This window comes from Ochlerotatus camptorhynchus, unplaced genomic scaffold (genome assembly GCF_037179485.1).
Source record: "Ochlerotatus camptorhynchus isolate MF236.1 unplaced genomic scaffold, CSIRO-AGI_Acam_v1.1 ptg000249l, whole genome shotgun sequence".
NCBI lineage: Eukaryota > Metazoa > Arthropoda > Insecta > Diptera > Culicidae > Ochlerotatus > Ochlerotatus camptorhynchus.
Window position 1 is genome coordinate 408,335 of NW_027040739.1, and position 17,284 is coordinate 425,618.

Here is a 17,284-nt window from a genome sequence, read left to right on the forward strand (position 1 = left end):
GATCAGTTTCTTCCATTGAAAAAATGGCTAAAGAAAAGAGTTATACGGTCGAAAATGTTCAAGGGGCTGTTCAGCAGTATTGGGTTTGTATGTGCGCTGCTTCTGGCTGTGCCAAGACGGCCAAAAAGATCTGGGAAGCTGCTAAAGACCTTGGGTCACTAGTTGAGCAAAAATTTAAAGGAGGAATTCCATCGTCAGGTTGGCTGAAAGGGTAACCAGCGATTTCCGAACTACCACGAAAGCGCCGAAAGAATCTGTTAATATGAATTTACTTTAAGCACTTCTCATACACCTTCTATGTGTGAATTAATTTAAAATAAAATGTTAACAAACTAAAAATTGCTAACTGCAACATATTTCCGAAAAAAAAAACTCCTAGGAGAAAAAGAACTATAAAACCGGAATTAAGTTCTGATATTCTGTCATTTTGAGTCCCTAAATTCCTCGGGGGCACCCAAAACATGCCCGGAAGTGGCCAATGTGGTCCAAGGCACTCAATTTTGTTATTGATCTTGTTATCGAATGATAGGTTTTATTCCTTCCATGTCAAAATTAGGTCCATGTTCCATATACCCTGAAACTTTTTCCGGCCATATCTCCGGAAACAGTTGACCGATTCCAAAAATATTCGATAGCTTTCAATATGACCACAATACCTATAGTTTGACATTTGAAATTTTCCAAATCGCGTCAATGATTTTCCGAGAAAATGAGGCATGATGAATAGCTAATGCGTGGAAAGTGAACTTTTTTAAAAACGAAGTTAAACTCAAATTTCTTGATTTTTTTAAATAGCAAATTCATAAAAACTGTATATAAAGGGTTTTTCATGATACCAATAAGCTCTAAACAAAGTTTTTGAACAAATATGGGCTAAACTAGCATTTGCAAAAATAGGTCCAACCATCATCATTTTTTAGGTCCAACCAAGATCAGTATAGGTCCAACCAACATCATAATTCTTTGCTGAATAAAAACCTTTTATAAAATCATTTGTTCATAATATTTAACTTTTTATGTTATTATTAGAAACAAGAAAGGTAGATCTTTCCCCTAATCACGCATTTTTTATAATTATATGTTGAATTCATAAAACAAATACGACATGAATGATGACGTCGTGTAAAACCGGCCTAAGTAGGTCCAACCATCATCAGTTGCCCTACGATTAAAAAATAGCTCCCAAAGCCGATCGATGACGTGTTGTCTGCTCTAAAAAAAAAGGCAGCTGTCTGTAAACACCCAAGTGCTACTAATCCTTTTAACATATAAATGGCCGAATGAAACCCTGCCGGTCTCCGACAACGTGTGGGTGTCACGTTTTGGCCAAACAGACACCAAGAAAAAACAACGCAAAGCGAAGAACCCATGGATATCGCATGTTTTGCAATTCCTCCCAGTTGTAAGCTCATGTTTCCAAAATAAAGACATCCACATACACATCCAAAATGTGGGAAAGGATTAACTTTTGGTCCTGGCTTCCGTCGTTCGGTCGTCGACGGACGAAGCGAAGGAGGGAAAATATTTACACCCACCGCTTAGGAAATGCGTTGAACTTTTCCACGAACTTCGGCTCGTTGTCTCTACGACCACGAAGGGACCCTATTGTTGATTTATGCTCCCAGGTATCGTAAAAGTTAATGAAAAAACTCTTTTCTTTTTGCATAAGCATAAGTATTTACTCAAAAGCAACCTTCTGGCCTGTGGCTTGTGGTGGGTGATTTATGAACAATAAGTCCGCTCAATGGTGCTAATAGTGCACGGGCTGGTTGGGTGGCTGGCTGACGCTCGCTTATCAGAAACAAGGTGGGCAAGTAGTCTTACAAAGTGAGCAATAAATCCTGGCCATCGGATCCAGCCAGCCAGTCGTTCGTCACAGCGACCGCGTGAGGGAGGAATAAATTTGTCTTACCAGCATAGAGGCTGGGACTGCGTCACGTGGTCTGTTCCGTTGTTGTGGGCCTCAAATTCTTGTGGTATGAATCTGGTTCAAGCAAACGGTATCCGAAAGGATGCTACTGTTTTTGTGGACTGTCTACAAATGGTCAGGATGATGTCAAACATTGTGGTTAGCTTTTCAATGAGATCGGAATAAGCTTATTGAGTAGGTAGAAGCTAAATTTTCAAGCGAATGAACTCTAATCGGAAAACGCGTCTGCAATTGTTGTCTGATTATAAATTTCAAATCATCCATTGATTCCTGATAAAGTAAATAATGGAATGAAAAAATAAAAAAAATCTCGCCTTCCAACAACGATGGGGATGGACGCATGAGACGCCAACACTGTTTGACATTCAGACATGCACAGAGGGTGTGTGTGTATGTTTGTGATGCACACACCCGGGAATCTCCTCGCTAGAGTGGTGGCGGAACCCGAGGCTCCTCAATATTCGATAATCATGATCATTAGGCTCCGCGTTCGGAGCGAGAGGCCTGGCGTGGAGTGCGATGACGATTATATTGATCGTTTTCATCATCATCATCAGTTTTATTATTAATAAGTGAGTGAGTTCAGCGCGATGATGAAGATCAGCCCCGTCGGACTGAGCAGGAGGAGCAGCGGGATCGTGTGTTGTGTTCGCGAATTTGATGGTGACGGTGTCTCAGAGCGAGAGGGGAAAAGAAACAACGACGGCCGACGGACGGTCGACGACGTGGTTCGGGTGATTGTTTGGTGCGCGCAAGCAAGAGGCGAAGAGTTGCACAAAGCGCGACTGCCGAGTGATCACGGGGCGCGAGTAGGTCACGATTTCTTGCATTCCACCTCCACCCACCACCAACCTATCATCTGGGCGAACAGCTCGTGCGTCCTGCTGGGGCCGTTACCACAATCGATCGATACCGGACAGGAGCAGGAGGATCAGAGTGAGAGCAGTGTATCGAACGGCGAGAGTACGATTGAGGTTAATAGTTAATAAAATCTCAGCGGGCCACGAGGTGCGGGTGGAGGCTCGGACAGCGCCAAAAGGGCCAAGACCTGCAGATGACCAGCAACGGCGTCTGAACTTCCGTAAAAGGTTAGAACATGGCAGTTAATTTCTCGTATTCAAATCGAATTACGCTGAAAGACGTGCTCATTAGCGTGTTTATCGGGGAGCTTCACCGGAACGACATTGTTTGCGTCGTCGAGCCGTCGTCGGTCGGGTTCCCAGAAAACAAATCGACTGCATCCTGTCAGGCTTTATGGGCCCCGAAAAAAGCGATAATCCCCGACGGAGACAATTCTCACTGGAAGCGGCTAATTCGTTTCCGCTAAATAGACGGCAGTCAGAGGAGCGTGGGCAGTTTGGCACCAAGTTGTGGATTAAGCCGGTTACCGGTTTCCGTGGTAATTGCTCTTCGGAAGGCGTTCGTAAACCCATTTCCAAGATAGTAATCTAGACTGGCTTGATAGGACGGGTACCGGTAATTGGACCAGAGCGCATAGGAGAGATCAAAGCCCTCTCACGTGTTCTCGCCCGTTTGACGCCTTTTTCCATTCGAGCATCGTTCCGTGTCCGTGCGCTATGGTCAGTGATTAAATTACTTAATTATAATTAATATCGGTTTTTATAAATCAGCATTTCAAGCTTTCCCACAGAGCGAGCGCGAAGGCCCAGTTCCGAACACGACTGTCTATAATTTTCAACCGATAAGATAACCAGCAGCTCCGACCATTCTCGCGTTCTCGTTCCGACGGCTCGAGATCGTGAAGTGATTGACTGACTGCCTCGGTTCGACTCGACTCGACCGACCAAGATCTGAAGGAAGGAGGAAGGGAGATTCAAAAATCCGTGAAGTTGTGAGGTTTTCTCGCGCCTCGCAAAATCTTCCGTTGTTGTTGGCTGCAAATGTTGCATGTTTTGAATAAATTTAATGCTTGCAAGTTCACTGGCCACTCAGCCAGCCGGGCGAGGCATGGTAAGAGCACAGCAGACAGACAGGCAGTCAGTCAGCTGCTGTCTTTTCCTGTTGGGTGCTACCACTGCTGCTGCTGCTGCTCGAGAATTGTTGGCCGGAACAAGATGAGCCGAGGGGAGCGCGCACTCACCTGCAACGAGCTATCGTGCACAAATCCAATGCATCTACCTTCGGTTTCGGAATCGGGATGCAGTGAGAGATTACGGTGGAATTTCTTCTATTGTGGTGTTAGCTAGACGATTGGGGCAAGTGTGCCACTTCTGGCACTAGTGCTCCCCTAATTGTCCATATGGCCTAAATCATGTTCAAATTAAGTTCTTCCAAATGTTTCAACGCAGGCATGCAGAATAGTATTGAGATTATCATCCTGTGGAAGAAATTTCGATTTTAGTGAAATTTGTTAGGTTTAAGGCCGTATGGCCAATTTGATAACCTATAGTTCCATAACTGGTACACTTTCCCAATTGAAAAATTCGCTGATGGAATAAAAGTTTTACATTTGTTGTTGTATTAAACCCTGACTGGACTGGATTTTAATTATGTTATATGATTTTTTTTATTGACGGACTAGATCCCTTAAATTGTGTTCATCAGACCTCAGACAGTTGTCTCTGGACCTTTCTAGGATGCACGTAATTCGCTCCTCCTCTGTCTGAATTACAGCCCGGCAGTGGACCTCAGAATTACGAGTCCACGAAGGGCTGTGCACACGGAAAGAAAAAAGTCCCCAAAATTGAGTTCTTTTTACTGAACACATAGCTTCCGTGGGGCTAGGTAAAAATAAGTTAAAGAAGAAAACTCAATTTTGAGTAATCCTGATAAAAAATAAATAAATGACCAATTCGGTGAAATGAACCTTTCGGCGAAATTACTCATTCGGTGAAATGTTCTTCGGCGAAATGACACAGCCCCAGATAGAATATATTGATAAATATATCAAGATATTCGTCGTTGATTATTATATGCAGCACAATTTACAAACTTTAACTTTTTATCAAATGCGAAAGTACTAGGGTAGAGAACTACTTCGGCCTAATCGCTCATTTTGGGCCTATCGAGCAGAAAACTTCAAATAAATCCATGATTTCAGAGTTAACAAGTCAATTATGCGTTTGGTACGATACTTTAGTTAATAAGCTACCGAATGAAGTCAATGAGAACGTGTGGTATGAAGGTTTGCACCCATTATTCCCAAAAACAAAAGTTTAAAATCCATAGGCCGAGTTTGGCGTCAATAAGCAGTGTTGGACTTTTGACAATATCTCAACGATTGGTTTCTCGCTTTCAAATCTTACGGTACGTACGGAAAGGTAAATAAATTTGGAAGCCATCAGTAATAATAACATCCCGTTTAGCTTACTTTAGCTTAGTCTGACTGCACGTATCGATAGTTGCACTCCGTGATTGATCTGAACCAGTGAAATTGTACAAAGAATCAACTGAATGGGGCTTGGGAGTAACCTGCCATTCTCAGTGTACATGTTCCAGTGACCTACCTTTAAAGATCAATAACGTCACCGGCCACGTCCTTGCAATCAGGTGGGAGAGGGAAGGAATGTTAGTGTGTGACTTTTGTTGTTTTGGGACCGTGTTTACCTCTGCATCCCACAAAAGTCACAGGAAGGAGGTTTTGTTAGTGGGTTAGGTTCGTTGGATCAGGATTCACCTTGATAAGTGATGCGATCTTTTGTTTTGTGTAGTTATTTATAAGTGTTTTCGATTTATGCTCTAAACAGCCGGCTGTCTAGAGATGTAGATCATTATTAGATGTGTGTATACCGATTTAAACCAACAATAAGGATACTGTTGGGGCCACTCACAAAGTGTGATGATGGTTTATTTTATTTTATCAATGACCAAAATAATTAATTATAAGCTGTTTGAACCGATTTAAACCAACAGCAAGGATGCTGTTGGGGCCACTCACAAAGTGTGATGGTGTTTTATTTAGTTCGGAAGAAAATGAATATGTATACTTCTTTTTTTTTATATAATAGAACGAATTTGTACTGATTCATGAAAGACAGCAAACGATATTTTTTACCGAAAAATACAGCTAGCAACGGTTTGCTGGACACCCAGTAATGAACTCCATCAGTAATAATAACATCCCGTTTGGTGCTAAACTGAACTAGATTAGGAAAGACTAAATGCGAGTTATGCTTAATAGGCCGGAAATGGGGTAGTTAACCCTATGTCAATCGATAATGAAAAATATTACGTTTTGAGTTAAGCAATTATTATCAGAAAATAAACTGAAACTTGAGTTCATCTATTATTACCGGACCTCTAATGATAGAACCCAAGGTTGAGTTTTTTAAACTTAATTTTGAGTATTTTTTTTCTTCCCGTTCGGAGTAGTGGACGACGAGCATGGTGATCCAGCTTTGTAAGCATAAGGAAAAGTGTTGTTTTAGAGCAAATTGTAAACAAACTCTGTGGCTCCTCGTTACAAAAATCCAACATGGCTGAATCATGAATTTCACATATTAGAACACTTATATGTATTTACCTTAATGTTAACCTCACTAATTTTCATTAGGAGTTTTTACAAAAAATCGTATGTAAACCATAATAAGCTGTTGTATTTATAAGGAAAAAAAAGTTAGGTTCGTGCACTTTAATGTCAAAGAAATTTCGATCTGGCATGGAGAAGGTTGCAGATGATTGTGACAAGAAAAAATCTTCGGTCTATGCTGAAGCTCTTTAAATTTACCTGGTGTTTTTGATACATACTTCCTTGAAACTTATGAGACTTCGTTTAGAATCTGTAAAATTCCGTGAGCTTCTCTGGACTTGCCTAGAATTTCCGTACCTTCATGAAGTTCCCTAAATTTTCAAGAATTTCTCTGAACTTCTCTTATGTCCCAATTTTTTTCTGATATCCATAGAACTTCTCTGCTAATCCCACAGTTTTCCAGACATTTTTGGAACATTTCCGAAATTCTCTGAATTATCTATAATTCCTCAGCACTTCTTGAAAACTCCTGCAATTAAATTTGAAAACTAGAGGGCAGTTAAATGAACACTCACAGAATGAAGTTCTCGCTACTCTTCTGATGATGTTCCTGAAGTTGCGCAGAAATTAATAAAAAAATTCCCTAAAGATCTCTAAAATTTCCGACGTTTTCTTAATCTCCGTGATTTCAGTGAAGTTTCGATTTTTTTTAAGTTTTCTATACTTCCCTGATGCTCTCATTAATTATTAAAACTTATACGTTCCCAGCAGTTTCCTGAATTCAATAAAACTGCCCTGAGGTTCTCGAAATGTATCTGAAGTTCTCGAAACTTCGATGATCACAACACTGTCACGTTCTGTCATGACAAAAAATTCGATGAGATTTTGAATAAAATCCCTATCATCGTTTTCTCATCCAATGATAGTGACAGAAGTATCTCTGTAAATATCGCGTGAGATCTTTCATTGAAAATGACATTTGCCATCCCTGACTCTGGTACTTTGAATATTCTGGCGCTTTACAATCATAAGAGAACTCGAGACTAAAAACAGTTATTCAAATTAATTCTAAGTACCTCGACAATAACGTACAATGATTGCAATTCATTATTGTTAGTGAAGGCTGGCTACAAGTAAATTGAGACGCACAAAAAGACCTGTAATTCGTGATTCAATAAGCTTAAAAAGTCCATTGATGGTTGCTTCTCAGTACTTTTATTAAAACTTCAAAGTTACAGCATTGGATGGTAACATTTCTCCAGTTCGAACGAAATCTTGGACCTTCCTCTTGATGGAGCCCATCAGCGCCGGCACAGTGGAAACGGACTCGGAATCAGCGCATTTCTGCCATTTTGTCCGCATTTACTGGATGTCCTTGACTGCCTCGCCGCTTCGTCGAAGTCGCTGCTTTGAAATTGCCTAGTATTTTTCGGTTGGTCGAAATTCCGGGCAATTCGGAGGATTCATTAGCTTGTTGACAAAATCGATCTTGTTGGCAGCATACCACTCCAGAACCACCTTGGAGTAGTGATAGCTGGCCAAATCGAGCCAAAAGCTGACTTTGCCCGCTGTTTCAGACATTCTTCGATGAAAACTTGGGATGTCATCGTCGAGGATGTGACGAATGCAATCGCTTGCCAAATCAATGCCTTCTTCGCAAACTTGTCGGCAAACACGAACTTGAATCTTTCCGGCTTATCCCTACGTCCAGTCGCGATGTAAAACTTTGACCGGGAAGCTGATTAAAATCTAGTTTGACGTATGTTTCGTCATCGATCAAAGTGCAGCCCTTGTGTTTCGTTAAACCACGGTCGTACAAGAGCCTTGCACGCTATTTGGCCACAAAATGCTGCTTCATGTGCCGGTTCGGATGTTTACTGGCTTTATACGACTTGTATCCTTCCCTGGCAAGGATGTTCCGCGCCGTTTGAAAGTTGGCGTTGTACCTTCTGGCCACATTTTGGATCGAAAGACCGGGATTGGCTTTAACGCACCTTAACACCTTGCTGCGCAGCTGACGATCCCTGGTTCCAGTTTTATCGTAGGTCCGCTGATTCCTTTCCACACTCAGGGTTTCCTTGTATGTTTTGAGCACTCGACAATCTGTTGGTTCCGGCATCTTCAGCACTTTAGCCAGCTTGGAACCGGACCACTCCGACCAACATTTTGTCTTCTTTCTAGTTCCATTTGACGTTATTTCTGAACGCGAACGACTACTTTGATCAAACTTAAACCAGTTGTTCCCTATAGAAGTGTAAACAAACCACTGTCAAAAATGTTCGATTCCCAACACTAGCGGCGCACGAGAGGGCGTACCAATATACTTTTAGTCAGCCTTTAAATTTTTAAAAACCGGGAATATTTTGAAATTTGAACCGGGATAACCGGAGCAAAAACCAAAAATTTTAAAATCAAAATTCACTGACCACCCTGCATGATTTTGGTTTCAAACGAAACCTTTAAAAAACGTATTTTTTTTTAAATCTAAAAATCTAAATTCCAGGATGTTAAAAACTGGTATAGTCTCAAAATCTTGCAATCTTCAAAACTCAATTTTTCAATTTGGCCTAGTGCCCTTCAAGTTTAGAACTTTAAAAAATATATCTTCACTATGGAGCATAATTTGACAATGTGTTGCAATCCATCTAAAAAAAATTCAAAACTCTGAAAATTTAGTTTTATTGCTAATATAATAAATATATATTAGTATAATATATAATTATTATAATAAAATGCTCTAGCTTTATTTTTTTTTTAGTGACAGCAATCGCTGAAATCAAGCATTTTACCATATTCAGCTGTTTATATGAAAGCAGGAAAAATATCAAGGACTCCCGGGATAAAAACGGGAATTAATTTTCTAAGATTCAGTGGCAATCCTGTGATTTCAAATAGAAATCATTTTACATTTGTTGATTCGAATTTCTCGAGCCATTCATTTTACCTGTGTGTAATCAAATATCGTCTGACTAAACTGATTAAGCTAATCAACGATGTTTAACATACAATCCGCCAGTTTTACAAATCATTACAGATATTTTATCCATAAATTACCAACCATGAACAAAAGTACAAATCGAAATTCAAAACTCATAGAACCTAATTATTCAATTACATTGAGTGCATAACGCACGTGTCAAAAAAAGTGATCATAAACCAACCAACAATAGTTTTTACATCGAGCCTCTCCGTTGGAGATGTTTGCAGCTGTGTTCAACAACCACTCACTGGCTCATTGCATTGCATTGTATGTGATATAATGATGGAGGTGAAAGGATTGAGATTAAATTTGTAATGCATGCTCAAGAGCATGATGAGACGCAGCGATCCAGCGGAGCGTGTTGAAATATAGTTTTTCATTATTTATCTCATTATGGCAGGCTGGAGGAGCTGCGCCGAGATACAAGAACTGCGAATAGAACAGCGAGGGAGGCAATTAAGAAGCTTCATGAAGCGTTTGCTGAGCTGGCAAACGGTGTTTTACAGTATGTTCTACTAGATCTTCAACACCACCGGTAATGGTGATTAAAACTATCATCATATCGGTCGGAGCAACAACAGCAACCAGTAGCTGCAAGCATTGAGAGCATCTCCTCCGCCCGTGTCGTCCGTCATCTCGGTCGTCGTCGTCGCGAGAGACGTCAGGATGGGTTGCATAATTTGACGGCTCGTTCAGTTTGCGGTTCGGTTTCGCTCTATTGTGTCCCGAGTCGAGTTGGTGAACGGGGTGTAATTGAAACCCCGTTCGGTTTCGGAACGATTGCACCGGGTAGATAACCCAGGAGAGCACGCGAGCGGGCAAATCTGGGCTATCCATCATCCGGAACAAAACTTTCGTTCTCCCCAGCGAGCGAGCGGACGGGTGTCCGATGGGTGCCTTGGGCCACGAAAATCTGATAATTAAATTAAAAAATATATGATACACCTATTTATCTAGATTCGCATTGTTCCCGGGTTGCCACCAGCCCCGTGCAGGCCGGAACGAATAGATATGGATATACGGAGAGTGCCTTCGGGTTGGAATCCTTCTCCACCCACTCTTCGGCAGTGACGATATGATGGCGAAGCACAGGATTATTCACTCATTTGTTGCAGAAGTTCAGTTCGGTTTCAAGCCCGGAAGGAACGGGAAGATGTATCACATTTGGTACCTACTCGACTTTCATCCTCAGCCTTTGTGTCTGTGTGACGACGATACCTCGGTACCACCGTGTGTTGGGATCTCCTTCTTTGGGGATCGGAATCGGGGTGGGATGGGAGCCTTGAGCAACGAGATAATTTTGAGGTTCGTTGGGAGATAATTGATTATGAAACCCCTTTTTGCAGCGGTATGGTTGCTGTTGCTTTGGTCCTCGTGTCGTCGTGATAGATCGGGAAAAGTGATCCCTGTGAAATTATACATTATTCATAAACACAAAAGCGAGAAGACATGGCGGCAGAATCGGTCACATATGCAATATTGTAACACCCGTGTCGTCGCTTGCCCATTTGAAGATTCCTGGGTGTCGAGGGAGAAGAGCTGTATGTCCGGCAGGCATGATGTCGGGTGTGTATGTATGCCCGTACAACCCAGAACTGCAAGCATAGAAGGGGATTGAACTAGAGCAAACCGAAAGCGCAATTTTTATGCTGTTTTATAGAATGTTAACAGGAAATAATTTTGCATAAATTTGCATAGAGCGCAGCAGCTAGAATTTGGTTATTTTTTATTCGGCTAGTGACATGATGATACCGCAAACCGACACCCGAAGAAGTGGGACATCAACACACACACAAGGGCCGAAGTTGCCAGCGCATACATCACAATATTTAATTCAATTACGTTTGATTAAAAATCAGCAAGTTTCGACGATTGCCGCGTCAACTGGTCGGACACTCACCGAGAGTCACATGTGGCAGAGTGAGAGTTATCGAGTGTCAAATTTTAATAAATTTAATCATAAATTAAAGTCAGGAAACCCTTGCGAAACGTCTGCCCGAACGAGTGTGTCGACAGAGGGCTGCCTCCAGGGAAAAAGTGTATAATTTTCCTCTCAGCGTGGGTGTGTATTTTTCCCTCCTTGTTGGCCCCAGTGGACCCGATGATCACGGTTTCCTCCGTCATGGGCAATCGATCATACGAGCACGTTTCACATGAAAAATAAAAAAAAAAACTGAGATTCGTGGCGGAGTGTTGTTTCTTCGCCTTGTTGTGGAACGCGGTATTAAAAGGTCCCATCCTCACATCCATACACATTTATTGTATCGCGCGCAGGTCCACGGAAAATGTATATAGAAAATAATAAATTATTTTCTGATCAACGATGATAGCGATTTGCAGAGCGCGCGCGAGGACGATGATCTCTGCTGAAGCGAGGCGATCCAAACTGGGACGGGAAAATCGTTTCCATCGCATTAAATCTTACGCGGCGTGACTCCAAAAGCTGGCAACCCTGCTTGCTTTGACAGAATGCCTCCCACTCCCACCACCACATTGCGGTGTTCTTCTGGTTCACCCCCATCAAATACCGATCACTGCATTTGGCTTATTACTATTGTTTAAGTATAATTAAACCGTTAACGGAAAGATGCGCGCGTTTCCCCGCGCTGGAAATCGATTGATTCCGTTCCCGCCGTGCCCCGTCCATGCAACAAAAGCAAAAGCGGACACCAAAACCGACTCTCATTGCATAAAGAATAAGATCACGACTTTCGGTGGTACTTATGAGTTTATTTCTTTCGATTTTCTTTTCATTTCCTCGACACCCCAGTGCCAGTGCTCATTTGGCGCGCGGGGTGATCAGAACGAGCAGATGATCCAGGTCCAGGTCGTCGTCTCTGGCGCCTGTGGGTTAGCCCTTTCGTGAGATCGCGCGGTCGCCTGGTGGACCAGACCCAGATTGGCGAGCTGGGGTGACTTACTGGCTATTATCTCCCGATCCGTTGCCGTCTTCCAAACGACTGCCACTGCCGGTTAGGTAGGACTTGATTTCGGACGACGGGGACATGGAGACGTGCAACAAAATAATATTGAATTAAAAGCGATTGGAATTGAAAGACCATCGATAGGGTGAATTGAATACTTGTGGTTCCCACAGGGAGGCGTTTTGAAGGTACTTCGAAGCGACGCGTGGAGCGATTTGCAATGCAGTTAATAGTACTCCACGCATTTAAAGACATGCATACTATAATTATTATTACATGGGGCACACAGTAAATGAAGAGTTCTTGTAACTTTACAGGAGAGTTATGATTCAGGGATGCGGAAATTGATTTACGGGTTATTTTAACTCTCGGCTTTCGTTCTATACAACGGTTAAAGTTAGTTCCCAAACGAAGATTTGACGATGCATTCCCATTCATTTTCGGAAATTATCGAAACGAAATCCGGTCACCGGAAGAAAAATGTAGTGCCAAATTGCAAAACTGATAGCCTTTCAAAGCTATTATGTGCAGCGAGTGAGCTGAAGTGACTATTTGTCACTAGACCAATTCTCGCTGCAACCAGTCATCTTTTTGCACGAGGTTCTCTTGTACTCACTCAGAAGTTCTAGTTAAAAACTGGAAAAATCGATTGACAAAGGTCAAATTGCTGGGAGCTCTAACAGTTTTCAAAAGTGCTCAATTTTTAAAATTCTCAAATGTATCTCAAATGGTGATGCACCATTAGGGAAAGTGGGGGCTTTTATTTGGCATGTCCAAAAAGTTAACAGCCATATGTTGGCCATCATATTGGATTTATTCTTTCCAATAGAAAGCTGAGACTTTTTCCTATAGCTACAGTTTAAATTTCGATGGAATAATCCAAATTTTATTTCCAAGTAAAAAGATGAAAATTAAAAGGTTATTTGAAAAATCACATATCACTATAGGATTTCTGGCGTACAAAAATCGAAAAACTGACTTTCACGGATCGTATTCTCAAAATTTCCTATCGATAGCTAACACTTTAACCAAGAGAAACCCAAATTGTCAGCTGCAGTCCGTGAGATATCGATTGTCAAAGTAAGCAAAGTGAAAAAAGTGCACAGTTTTCTACAAAAACGTGCCCTTACTCAAATTATTTTTGGACAAGTATTAGCAACGTAACTAAGGTTATCTAGTATTTTTAGAAAGGTAATTCAGTAAACAACAACTTAAATCAAAAAGATCCACCCAAGCATCAATTTTCACCTAAATGAGGACTTATGAGCAACTTTGCAGGAGACACTTTTTTAAGTTTTAATGTCAGGCTCTAAATGCATCTTTCCTGCTAAATTCCCAATCTGAACCACAGTGCATTGAGATTTTTTTAACAGTAGTCAAACAAACATTTTTTAAATTATTTTTTTAGTATTATTGTTTAGGATACGCCAAATAAATCGCTAGAATGTTTACACTTGGAACTTTCACCCGAAACAAATTTACATCATCGTTTCGAATTTGTTCATTAGCATTAGCATTAGCATCGAACAAGTTGCACAATATCGTAGGTGGTACGAATTCAAAACTATTAAAAGCAAGACGGATATCTATTACTGGACAGATAGTAAGTAGGAAGTAATTACTATCTCCCAGATAAAGACATATCCCGCTCCAACAGTTAAGGATTGTCCTGGCCACGTCCTTACAACTGGTAGGGATAGGAAAGGTATGTTAGTCCAACATTTACTTAAGAGAGATGCAGAGAACTCTACGACCCCTCATAAATGTCTCGGGAATTTAGGAATTATGTTAGTAGGGAAGGTAAGCCATAGGATACACCCAGTCAGTGTTGCTGGCATATATAGTTTTTTTTATTAATGTTGAAATTGCTGTCCGGATCATCTGCTAGAAGATAAGGTTGCTGAAATAAAATGAAAATATAACAAAGTGAACTCGCCATCGTTGTCACACCCGTAGCTAATTAAAAGGAAGGAAATATGTTGTATTTTATCTTTTTTTTTTCTATTGATTGAGAGGAAAACTCGCGGGAGTGAAAATAATTTTACTACCTCTTCTCCCGTAGGTCCAAAACTTCTATGTCTTTTCAATTTTAATTATAATCAATTAAAGTAAACTTAAGTTCATGTGATGCACTCAAATTATACGAAATTTTTTAAATTAACACTTGGAACTTTCACCCGAAACAAATTTACATCATCGTTTCGAATTTGTTCATTCTATAAATTAACAGTCCATTTTCATTTTCAAAGCATTTATACTTTGACCATTTTTTCTCAAATGTATTCTCATGATTTCCCAAAATACGTAGCATGATTTACTGTATTGATATTCAATTTACATATCAAATTTATTTCCATGCAGCAAATATTTTAACTAGGAACTAGTGAACTAGGATCAATTCGAAAAATGTCCGAATTATTTTCAAAAAATCAATCATTGAATTTCCTAGCCCAATTTTCAATCTTTTCTTAACTACTTAATCAACCGAAACTTGTTGAAGTACACTTTTATTGTATTTTGTTCGAGTCGGAATCGAAAAATCGTAGTCAGTTATTTTGAAATCAGAGCAGTCGGAGTCGTAGTCAGATTTGGTCGATTTAGATCCAACTCCACAGTGCTGGCATCTATAAGTAAACACGTGAATTTGAAATCAGATCACTTTTCAAAAACAGTCAACTTTCCTTCTCTCTAACACGATATTCTCTATACCTAGGTGAAAACTCAGGCTACTCCGACAACATCTCCCATTCAAATGTATAAAATTGAATAATCGTTACTCGATATCCTCGCTAACTTCATGATCCCTTAAATGTCGATTTAGAGAGAGTTTACTGTAATAGGATTTGTATTTTTTTTCTCTTATTTTCATTCTTTCTTTGTCTATCATTCTTTCTCATTCTCATACTAGTGTTCATATACTATGTAGACGGTTATTGAGAAGTTTTAGGCCCCCCTTACCCTGCTCCTACGAAGTCAACCCTCCTTACATTTTTTTACCGTAGACACTCGCAAACCCCTTCCCCTCCCCCTCACCATAAGTTTCAAGGAAGTTTATGAACAGCTTCTAAGTCTATATGCGGATTTATCGTTATAAAAGATAAAACTCAAGAACGAGTAAAGATATCACAAATCAGACAAATAGGGTAGAGAACTACTTCGGCCTAATCACCCATTTTGGGCCTATCGAGCAGAAAACTTCAAATAAATCCATAATTTCAGAGATAACAAGTCAATTATGCGTTTGGTACGATACTTTAGTTAATAAGCTACCGGATGAAGTCAATGAGAACGCGTGGTATGAAAGTTTGCACCCATTATTCCCAAAAACAAAAGAAGCGCTCCGACCGAATCATGTTTTATCTTCATCCGATAGGCCGAAGTGAATTCATTGACGTTTCAATGGCGTTTCAATGGCGTTTCAATGCGTTAGGCCGAGTTTAGAATCCGTAGGCCGAGTTTGGTGTCAAGAAGCAGTGTTAAACTTTTCACAATATCTCAACGATTGGTTTCTCTTTATCAAATCTTACGGTACGTACGGAAAGGTAAATAAATTTGAAATCCATCAGTAATAATAACATCCCGTTTGGTGCTAAACTTCGCTAGATTAAGAAAGACTAAGTGCGGGTTGTGTTTAATAGGCCGGAAATGGGGTAGTTAGCCCAATATAGATGCATATGTTTAATTTGAAAAAGTAAACCGTTAAATTTTTTTGACATGGATCCCTAGCGCCAGCTTAAAATGTTAATGATTTTTTTATATCATACCCCAATAATCAATTTTCACATATGAAAACTCCGAAAGATTTTGAAAAATAAGCCACACTCACTGTGTGATCTCAGGAGTTGGCTCGTAAAGCCTTTGAAGTGATTCCCTATGTCCTACGGAGTTAACTTTTAAAATGTCTGAAGTAAACCCGGAAAGCCTTTGGATATATCGTGAGTTGACTCAACAAGTTCTTGTAGAGAATACCATGCAAAGAAAATTACGAGCACGAAAAGAAAAGTCTTGTTGAACTCAGCGTATTTTTAAACTGGCTAAAATCTTAACTGGTTAATTATCTTCTAAAACAGATATGGTAATCAGCTTTTTTATATATGTTCGGAGCTTCCTGGTACTGTTTTCTAAGGTTGAGAATTCTCAATTACTTCCTGATTTTCCACATTTCCCAACACCCTTAAAAATCTCGAATCTATTTCCGCTTACCTTCAGTTTTTGACATAAATAACTACAAAAGAAATAAGAAGAAAAAAATCGTATACATTAAGGTGCTCTGAAGCTGACATATACAAGCTGCCATTTTGACATAAAAATGAGTCATAACCAGGGTCTGTAACCCAAAATTTTCAAAATCAGAAGCGATCCTCAAAAGCAAAATAATCAAATTAATTTTGGGCAAAATTATTATTTTGAATATTGCAAACCCCAAAGCCTCGATATTATCATCAATTCTGCTTTAGGCAATAATTTTCCATCGATCTGTTCGTAAAAACTAACACAACACGATCTACAGCGCTATATGTGTGTAATATGAAAATAATCATTTTACATTTGATCCGCAAAATCATCCCCGCCAAGATTAAGACGAATATTAATATTGACAACAACACAGACGATTATGACCATCCACCCACGAATCCTAAGTAACATTGATCGATTATCTTCATCGACTTTCTCTTTCGTTAATAACTTGAGCACATAACCGTTTCTTGTCCTGTTTGTCGTATTAGATGCTGGATAACAGCTTCTTTTATCGATCTGTGTGCTTAAATTACCTGAGAATGTCTTTACATGGCCGTGGGGATACAAAGAGAAAGTCGATGAAGAGAATCGGTCAATGTTACTTAGGACCTAATGCAATGTTCAGCTTGAAATGACTTTCAGAGGCTACCTTGATCAAGAACACGTTTTTCCGTCAAAATTCAAATTCAAGCAGGTAGTTGGTCTGTCTTTAAGGTTGTTTTCATTTTCAGCTAAGTTGAGTGTAGAAGGAATGATTTTTATCAGCACTGGTCATAACAGAA

The 17,284-nt window shown here is 40.2% G+C and overlaps 1 protein-coding gene across 2 annotated transcripts in view; it reads left to right on the top strand.

Moving 5' to 3' along the window:
* Positions 1 to 17,284, top strand: part of LOC135704854 (steroid receptor seven-up, isoforms B/C-like) — a 126,558-nt gene that overhangs the window by 21,885 nt on the left and 87,389 nt on the right. The gene's annotated exons all lie outside the window — the stretch shown is intronic.